The following is a 10,732-nucleotide window of genomic DNA, read 5'->3' as shown; positions in this document are numbered from 1 at the left end:
GACATTCATAGTGGTATCTCATTTAAAGCTCACCACAAAACACAACAAAGCTTGTCCTCACCCCCACGTGAACAAAACTGGCGATCAGAGAGGGTAAGCAACTTGTATAAGATCACAAAGGAAGCAAGATAAAGATTTCAGATTTAAACCCCCATTTTTGGTTCCCCATGCTATGCTCATTTTGCCATCCTGGGCCATATCTCTTTAGAAATGCTATCTTTACTTTGGACATACTCCTTTTAAAACTACCTAATGTTGTTCCACACCTTTGGTTAACCAAGTAGTGGATGATATTACATCCAAGACAACTGTATGTTTTGTGTTTTAGGATTATTTCCCAGGTAACTGCTGAGGGAATTGCTTACTAGTCCCTCATTGCACAAAAATGACAAATGTCCCCCCAAACTCCTCAAGGTGATGTTCTGGCCTAGGATTTAGTTTCTCCAAATCTTCTGCTGTCTAAGCAAACTATTAACTCTTTCTATAGTGGATGTGTTCCTGCTCTCATTTTTGGCTTAACAATACCCATCTGGGTAATCCTTCTTTAGGCTAAAGAGTGGTGGAGAGGTTTGGGGTTGTTTATCTTACAAAGAGGTGTGGCAACAGCCCAGCAAAGCTATAAGCTCATAAGCTTCCTGATTCTTCCTTGCCAAAACAATTAAGCTCAGAGCCGAAGACTTTCTCTGGGGGAGATAAGATAGTATGTCCACACCACCATTAGCTCCTGCCAAGTTCCTGCTCTGCAAAGAAGCCAGCTTTCTAGTTGGTGGCCTTCTGGTGCCTCACCTCCCTGAATCACACCGTAATTGTGGATTTTCCCTTCCCTTAACCCAAGTCAAAACACCGTGACTTCTTTGCTTTCCCCTTCCTCACTCCAAATCCTTGGGTTTCTTTTCAGACCTGGTGATGCTGGTAACTTTTCTACTGACCCCATATAATCTGGCAAATAATCTCATTATTCTGTATTTTAGAATAGAATCAATTTCTAATGTAAAACTCTTATTTTCCCTTCCAGCCTTCATTTTAAGGAAATGGTAATATTTTTCTTGTCATGTTCAGCAAATGCCAGGTGTCTGGGGAATAAAAGAAATCTTTTCTTCCTCTCTGCTCTCCCTGGTGATGGCTTCTTCTCCTGCTCCTTTCACCATAATTTGCTGGATAACAACTTCAAAATATACCTGGAAAACTCACACACAACTCAAGCTTCAGATCTTCATGACCATTTATGAAATAGACCTGAAGTAACCATACAAAACATGCAATCTGGTTGAAATTTGATTCTCTTTATTAAAAATAGTATTCCAAATTTTTATCTTAAAACTTAGACTTACAATAAAAAATACAAATAATATGTGTTTTTAAGTATGGGCCTCTCTGCTGCCCACAGGAACGCGGTTGTTGGTTGGAGTACAGGTATGAATGATTAGGAGGTGTGGGGAAGAACCTCTTCATACTTGTAACTCACACACCAGGGCATCAGTGCAAAGACAGAGAAGGATTTGGCTTCCTTTTGCCCTAAATTTTTAATATGAGCATCTCCCATCCTGTTCTGCTTTCAGGTCGCCTGGCCTTGTATGTGTACATGCCTGGTGGCCCCACTGCCACCAGCCCATAATCTTCCCTGAGTTAACCTCTGCAGAGCACTGTCCCCACTCCAGACTTAGAGGCCCTAATTCATTCATCCTATACACATGTGCTAAGTGACCACTCTGTTCTAGGCCCTGACTTCTTTCTTCTGTGCAAACCCCCCCCCCCCGCCCCTGCTTCTTCATTCTTCCAATGGCACTCCTAGGTAAGGGACTGGTCCAAAATCACACAACCAAGAAGGGGCACAGGAAAGATTCAAAGCAAAAACTCAAGCTCTGAACCAACACATGGTGTGGCTCTCGGGTCTGTTGCACTCATGTTAGGAGGCCTTTTCCTCTCCTTTCCCATTCTTTCCTGTCTTTGCCTAATAGTTTTCCTGAAAGACAACGTCAATTAAAAATAAAATAGAATGAGGTACTTTAAGGTAGTGGATATTCTAAACGATGAGGCATTAATACAGATGAGTGCTTGCTTTCTTAAAATTGCTTTCTTAAAATCAATGAATACTACATAAAATCTGACATGTAGTTATCTCTGCATTTATATCTCCATGACTTTCCCTTCCTTTGCCAAAGTATGTTAGCCATTGGTCATTATGAAGGTCAATGTAATTATCCAGGGAAAGGCATTTTAAAAAAACATGTTAGTTTGGAGAACATGCCTCCAGAACACAGGCAGTGGGTCTCATTCCTGTTCCAGGATCAGGGCAGGATGAGGGGAGGAGGAAAAATAACTGAATCCTCATTTTTGGCAAGGTCTGCCATCAAAACTCTCTCACTTTCACAATCCACATGAACAATTTATTTTGTTTTCGCTGTTGGCATAATTACACTTGCATGCATGTTGGTAGCACGTGAGAAGACCAACAGAGCATTCCACATGTCCCTGTGTTACCATCCGGACCGTCTTTGGCAGACCCTCGTCGTAGCCACACAGCCTCCACTGTGCCTCCTGCAGGCACACGGCCCAGAGATACTCTGAGGAATCTTTCTTCAGGAACGACCACAGTCGGTCAACACAACTAGAGCTCCCTGTGCCTGATGGGGACAGGTCTACACCTCTGGGAAACCAGGTACAAGCCACCTGCCCAGACACTCCAAGGGACACAGTCTCAGATGAACGCCCCCCTCCCCAGCTCCCAAGCTGGCTATGGACACCTGAGTATTTCCCTCAAGGGGGTGCACTGTTCCTGAAGGTAGTGCAATACGAGGTCAATGCGTGCAGCAAATGAAGCAAGCTCTCATATCTCCCTGCTCTGAAAATGCATTGAATATATCATCATCGAATAGAGGATGCGTCATATACTAAACTGACAAGAAAATATTCTGTACTTGATCTTTGCCAAAAGGCTGAGAAGTGATCCACAGGAACAACTGAAAAGGTAAACGTTTTCCAAAGCTGTGGGCGCAATAAGGAATTGTCTGCAGAGACAGAATTCCAACCTCCGCCTACATAAAGAGAATTAATGAAAATCAGAGTATGTACTTTAAGGAACATATTAGGAAACTTTGGCAGAGGTGAAGAGTGTTCTCTGTCTCCTTGTTACAGTGTTACAGCCAATGTCTCATTTTCTGACAAACTGTAAGGGAGCATTTCCCACTGACAGTACACTCTGCCCTCTGAGAGTAACCTGTGTCCTCAGGATGCTATAAATCTGATAGTGGAATCAAGATGTTCAGTCCGTGGAAGGTTCGTATCAGAACAGAACCATCCCAGCAGAGACACCTCCCTGTGTCATCCAGGTGCTGGGCATGAGGCCAGAACAAGCAAGACACGTGAAGGCCCCACCAGGGAATCCTCACCACCCGGGTCTCCTCTCTTGCTTCCTTACCACCGCTGAAGAGTTTCACAGGCCAGTTAATACACCCCCATCCACCAGACCTCCCCTTCCGGCATCACTTCTGCTCAGGGAGCAGGGCGGTGGCTGAGGTGGTCAGTTGGTCCTTGTTGATCCTTAAAATAAGGACTGTGGTCACTAGTGAGAATGCAGCCATGTGCATCATCTCCAACAAGCTTCCCTCATTCCTCCTGCCTTGAGCTTGCCTTGCTAGCCAGAAACCTCTCAAGCCCTGCTGACTGAAGAGGACTTTGTGTCTCCCTCATGGATGGAGCTTAAGGAAATTAGTTGTAATTTCACCAATCAAAGGAATGATACCGAGGTACTGTCAACTAGTAAATCACACATGCCCTGACACAACAGTAAGACTACCTCTATGCTGCCAGGTCAACTGGCTGCTAGCATATACTCGGGTCACCGTGCCCAGAACTCCAAAGAGATATGTACAATGATTTCTTTTAACCTGCCCTCAAACGAACAAGCAAAAACGCCTTTGTTAGATGTCCTCAAACATTTGATTTTCTGTTTAAACACATTACTCAAACCATCATGGGCTGGGATAAAAGATAGAAATGGGGAGCAGATTTGGGGTAACACACTTGAAAGAGATGCAGTTCCCAGACAGCGTGCTGGTTGAGGGGCAGGAAGGGTCTCTGGATTTTGCTTTAAGTTTTTATCCTCCCCTCGTCCAGGACCACGACAGAGGTATTTCTTGTGCCTTACCTGAAGCAGAACAAAAAAGAAAAAGAGAAGAGTGGGGAAAGCGGGAAGTGATACAACTTTCTCTTCCTTGTGGTAGTTTCTCTTTATTCTAGTTGAGAGAAGAACAATTTGGAAAGATGCGTGATGATCGTGAAATCGCTAACAGCGATTTGAGTCATCAGAGAACTCTCACTCTGTTTGGATGAACCCAGAACTAGGGAAGCCCGGGGCCACACTGGCCTGAAGGAGAAGCTTGAAGAAGTCTGACCCCCTAAAGGAGTCAGGATGTTTTTAAGGAACCCTCTCATCAAGTTCTAGGAAGAAAGCCAAGATTAATTAAGCTTAATCCATGGTGAGAAATCATTCCTTAGACCTGGTTTTCTTTTAAAAACACACTCCTCGCTTAGACTCATTTTTAAGCGAGTATGAGCTTCATGATATTAGCATTTTTTGGGTTCCACTAGACTCTACCTGACTACAGACCGTACCTTAGCATCTATTTATGTATGTGTGTAGCAGTACCATTTTCCTATTCAGGACGCCATATCTCATTCACACAGCCACATATTTTAGGAATTAAAACTAATATACAGGCTATATAGGCTATAGGCTAAAGTCACAATCATTAATATTAAAAATGATGTTAAAGTTCAAATCTAATCACTCACTACCTGAACTTGTTGTTCTGATTGCTCTACTTTGATAAATACAGTCCTTAGACCTACTCAGTGTGCCAATTTTATTTATTTCCCTCATGATACCATTCAATTTGACATACAGTAAAACAAACAAAAAAACCCGATGTAACAAGAAGTAGAATGTCTGGAAATAAACACAATATAATATATTTAAAGTTTTTTTTAACATTTATTTATTTTTGAGAGACAGAGCAAGAGCCAGGAGGGGCAAAGGGGATAGTGGAAGGGGGACACAGAATCTGAAGCAGGCTCCAGGTCCCGAGCTGTCAGCACTGAGCCCGACACAGGCCTTGAACTCACAAACTCAAAGATCATGACCTTAGCTGAAGCCAGATGTTTAACCAACTGAGCCACCAGGTACCCCTAATATAAAATATTTTAAATAATATAAAGCATCATGCCAAATTTTAAAAAAATCATGTATTGATGATAACTATGATGAAAACAAAGGTCACAAGAGAAGAGAAACAGAGTCTTCAATGCAAAAAATTTTTAAAACTTTTCTATAATGTTTACTTTTGAGAGAGAGACACAGTAGGGCTGGGCAGAGAGAGGGAGAGACAGAAGCTGAAGCAGCTCCAGCCTCCAAGCTGTCAGCACAGAGCCGGATATGGCACTGGCTCACAAACTCAGGAACTTACAAGATCATGACCTGAGCCGAAGTCAGACGCTTAACCCGACTGAGCCACCCAGATGACCCAATGCAAAAATTTTTAATGCCCTTTCCTGGTTAGGCGGGCAAATAATATTTTGTGTCAAAATAGCCTTGTCCAACAACTAATTTTGTTTCTTCTTAGAAAAAGATGAATTATCTTTTTAAAAACATTCCACACACACAAACAGCCAGCCACTCCCAGGTGCATGCAGTAGAACTTGGTACTTGTGCCTCAGAAATTACAATCTCCTGAAGAGGGTGGTTTAGCTGCTAGTGAGACTGAGTTCTTAAAATGGCCAGCTAGCTCCTGCAGTCTAGACGTGGTTTTGTCTTCCTCTAGCTCCATTGTGAATTATTTAAAGCAGCCTACGCCACAGTTTGAATGTGGCCCACATATTAAATCAAGTTCACCAAAATAACATGCTCAATGTACTAATTTCCATTTAATAGAAACATTTCTATAAATTTCTAATACCACTGAAAGGAAGTATGAAGCAAAGCACAAAAATATGTCTAAAAACAGATTTTATCCCAGGAGAAATTAATCTTTGTACAAAAATATCATGCAAATATTTATTTGCAAAGAATTCTAAGCATGTCCCTAGAAAACCACATTTATAAACAAGCTAGTGGGGCTGTTTAAAAGATTCTCCACCAAACAGTGGCTCTTTCATGTTATTTTAATTACATGTATAGAAATGTATTGTGTATGAAGGACCTACATGATTTTTGACTGGATAGGGTATTTTCATTTTTAAAAAGTAAAGATGTGTTATAGTATTACTACAATTTATTTGGACCAATTCTTCCAACAGCTAAGCTATCTCCTATAGGGACCAATTTTCTAAAAAAAATAAATCTCCTACAGGGACACATGTTCTAGGAAAAAAAAAAAGTGGAGCAAACTGGAAAAGAAGATCATAGAATTCAAAACCCGGATGTTCACGTCTGCCTTTTCTAAATCACTGGGAACATTTTCAGGTCAACCAGGAATTCATGGGCCCTCCTAGAGGTCTTTGGTTTCATGATACTGGCTTGTAAGTCTCTCGATCTGCCCCAAGGCAATTCTAAGCAAAATTTCAAAGTATGACTCTGTGTTTGAGAATACCCATGTCATTTTCCTTGGCTTTACCATGATCTCTATTTGTGCAATGACCTTGTAAAAATTATAATAGGCCCCCATCCAACCAACACGTCATCCACACCCAGCCAAATTATATATAAATATAAATTTGTATTTTTGTACATGTTAGACTTACTCTGCTATATTTTGACAGTGTTGTCTTGTGACATCATACAGATTAATGATTCTACTAAAAAGAGTGAATATTTCTGCAATAGTTACTTGGGGGGAGAGGAAAGTCCTTAGACAGAAAAAATGGACCCTGGAAGACGGACCTTAAATTTATTCATTCTTTCAGTAGGTATTTGTTGAATGTATGCTGCATGGCTGGTGGTGTTCTCCAGCCTGAACAAATTGCCCAAACTAGAAACTAATAGGGGAGGCAAAATTTTACCTCACCCTCTTAGGGTTCTTTTTGGCTGGACCTGAGAATCAAATTGACATAGGATAAATCAATAGGATAAAAGTATATAAATTCATTTAAAACAAGTTTTACAAGATGTGGGAGCCTTCATAAGGAATGAAGATCAAAGAAATGGTAAAACTTATTTGTCTTTTTATATTAGGTTGAACAGAGAAGCAATTCTGGAATAGTGACTGAACTATATAGAGAGGCCAAGGGAAGAGAATTATTTTCACAAGGTCTGTTTGTGTAGAATTCTCTGTCTCAACCTCTCATCCTGGATGGTAAGAATGATACTTTCCTTTTGCTAGAGGGAGGACATCTTTCATACAGGAATTTTATGTCCTGCTTTTCAGAAAAATAAGGAGGCTCAGAGTGTTTTTCTTGTACTTGTTGTCATTCACGTGCCTTTAACTCAAAATAGCCAATATGTGGCATATTTTGGAGTTGCATGTTCTGAACTCCTCCAAGATCATAAACCACACCCACTTAGCATTTCCATTTGGATATCTAAACAGCATCTTCAGTTCGCTGTGTCCATCCCTAAACATGCTCCTTTCCATTCACTGCTTCCCCCATGTCAGCGGATGGTTTCCAGTGGCTCCATCCTAAAGACTCAATTCCTCCCTTTTTTTCTTACTCATATTCACTGGAAATCTTATGCTTTCCACCTTTAAAGTATATCCAGAGTCTGGCCCCTGTCTCCTCTCTCCCTGCTCCAACCTTACTATGGTGCACTTGTCACAACTGGATTATTGAGACACCTTCCACACCAGCTCGTCAGCTTTCACCTTGCTTCCCCATAGTTTATTTTCAGCACAGCCCAAACCATTCTGATAAAAATGAAGTTCAAACCATGCCACACATGTGTGCAAAAGCCTCCAGTGATTGTGCATTTCACTCGAAAAGCTGGAAGTCCTTACTGTGGCCTCAAGGCTCCTGGGACCACTTGTTCCAGGTCCTCCCCTCCGAGGCCACTCCCTTCCAGCTGCACTGGCCTCTGCACCCTTCCTCTTATGAGCTGGGCGTGCCACCAACTCTAGGTGCTGGTTCTTTCCTCTGCCTGGAAGACTCCTCCCAGACCCGCATGTTCACATGGTTAATTCCCATACCTCCTTCCAATCTTGTCTCACACTTCACCTCCTCCGTGAGTCTCCTCACACTACTTCATTTTGTATTGCAGAGCCAGCCCAAACACACAAACTCCCTGCTGGCATTTCCAACTTCCCTTAGACTGTTCTATTCTTCTCCGTGGTACTTATTTGCATCTAATAACACTTATTTATTTTGTTATTGACTGCTTGCTGCTTGATGACAGTGGGGGGTTTTTTAGGCTCCCTGAGGCATCCCCAGCATCTGCCATACCCCAGGGTGGGTGCCCAATGAACAACTGTTCAATGACGAAATATGAGCAGAACAGATGTGGTCTCTGCCATCAAAGAAGTTACAGTCCACGGGAGTGATAACTCCTTTCTCTCTAGGCTTTGTTTTGTGCTCAGGACCTCGATGAACCTAGGTGGGCCTCAAGGTGCCAGAGGACACTGTCAGATAAAGGAGGAAGGATGGCCTCTTCCTTCCATGAGCAGCTACACTGGAGCTGTTAGACCATGACTTGGAGAGAAAGGAGTTATTCCCCCTCCCGTCCCCCAGCTTTACTGAAGTATATTTGACAAAACTGTAATATATTTAAAGTGTACAACATAATGATTTGATATACATATACCTTGAGAAAGGGTCCCTCCACTGGGTTAACACGTCCATCATCTCACAGATTTATCTGTGTGTGTGTAAGAACACTTAAGATGTACTCTCTTAGAAATTTTAATTGCATAATACAGCATTATCAACTACAGTCACTATTTTACACACTATACCCTCAGATATTATTTAACTGATAACTGAACATTTGTACCCTTTTAGCAACTTCTCCCTATTCCCCACCCCAATCACCTCCTGGCAATCATCATTCTACTCTCTGTTTCTATGATTTTGACCTTCCCTCTGCCCCCAGATTCCACATATAGGAAGTTTTGCCAGGGTACAGGGTCAAGTCAGAGGGTAGCTGCCTCACAGTCATTCCAGTGCCAGTCTCTTGCTGAGGCCACTCTTGGGAATGGGTCAGATGTTCCTCAGGTTGCTGATAGGTTTCCCTACAGCCTCCATGATGCATGCTACAGGCAGTGATACCCTTCTCCATCTGCTTGAACTGCCCGTCTATGTTGTCTTATATCTCCACCCCCAAACTTGTCAAAACTTCTGCTGTCCCAGGGAAAGTGGTTTCAATGAGCCATGAGGAGGTATAATCAATACTTAGTCAATCCAGTAGTTCTCTGATGTAGAGCTATACAGTGATATGAACTATCTCAGGCAATCTAGGAGGGATCTACTGGGTCGAGAGAGTCCTCCAGGTCCCTCATCCACTCTCACAGATAGCTAGTGACTTTGTCAACTCAACTAGGCCCCTTCTCTTTATGTTGCCCTCCTCTGGGAATTCATATTTGGTACTTGGTATGACAGGAAATATTAACAGTCTGGAAAATTCTAGGACAAAAAAACTAGTTATTTCAATTGTTTCCTGATGGTAAGAAATGTTAGTAGAAATAGAATTAACTGTTTAAAGTCATAACATCACCATTTAACAAAATATTAATGTTCTAAGGAAATAATGACCTGTGTCTGTGCCTAAGTGATGTATTCATTCAAAGAAATTGTTTCATTTACCTTTATCTTTAGCCTTCCCAGAAGGTAGCACAGCGCCTGGCCAAAGAGTTGCTCAATAAATGTGAACAATGCAATAGTCAGTCAGCCAACAAAATCAAAATATAGAGCTCACATTACCTCCTTTCTTTTCTATACACCCAACTGTGGGTATGTGTGGCAGTTAGATCTTTGGTCCCCAAACAAGCAAACGATTTTCCCCCTATTAATTAAAAGAGCCCATGATAATTAAAAAAGAATAGCCTATGTCTAAAAAAAAAAAAAAAAAAAAAAAAAAAAAGAGCCCAGGTACTATACTATAAGGCATGGTTGAGACATTTATTACCCAAGAGCCAAATTTATTTTTTTATTATTTTTTAATGTTTTCTATTTATTTTTTTAGTATTATAAATTTATTTATATTTATTTTATTTTATTTTTCCTAAAGTGTATTTTTTCCATAATATTTTATTGTCAAATTGTTTTCCATACAATACCCAGTGCTCTTCCCCATACGTGCCCTCCTCCATCACCACCACCTCTTTTCCCCCCTCCCCCTTCCTCTTCAACTCTCAGTTCATTCTCAGCATTCAACAGTCTCTCAAGTTTTGCATCCCTCTCTCTCCCCAACTCTCTCTCCCTCCTCCGCTCCCCCTGGTTCTCCATTAGGTCTCTCCTGTTTTCCGGTTAGACCTATGAGTGCAAACATACGGTTTCTGTCCTTCTCTGCCTGGCTTACTTCACTCAGCATGACACCCTCAAGGTCCATCCACTTTCCTACAAATGGCCATATGTCACTCCCTCTCATTGCCATGTAGTACTCCATCGTGTATATATACCACATCTTCTTGATCCATCCGTCCGGTGATGGACATTTAGGCTCTTTCCATGTTTTGGCTATTGCTGACATTGCTGCTATGAACATTGGGGTACATGTGCTCCTATGCATCAGCATTTCTGTCTCTCTTGGGTAAATCCCCAGCAATGCTATTGCTGGGTCATAAGGGAGTTCTATGGATAGTTTTTTGAG

The 10,732-nt window shown here is 41.7% G+C and overlaps 1 non-coding gene across 1 annotated transcript; it reads right to left on the bottom strand.

The window, feature by feature from the left end:
* Positions 1-2,760: 2,760 nt before the first annotated feature.
* LOC115303805 lies at positions 2,761-2,948 on the bottom strand. Its single transcript, XR_003914250.1, has one exon. It is a non-coding gene; the product is annotated as a U2 spliceosomal RNA (small nuclear RNA).
* Positions 2,949-10,732: the final 7,784 nt, after the last annotated feature.

Source organism: Suricata suricatta, chromosome 1 (genome assembly GCF_006229205.1).
Source record: "Suricata suricatta isolate VVHF042 chromosome 1, meerkat_22Aug2017_6uvM2_HiC, whole genome shotgun sequence".
NCBI lineage: Eukaryota > Metazoa > Chordata > Mammalia > Carnivora > Herpestidae > Suricata > Suricata suricatta.
The sequence above is the reverse complement of the archived record's forward strand: the minus strand, read 5'-3'. Positions and strand labels throughout refer to the sequence as shown.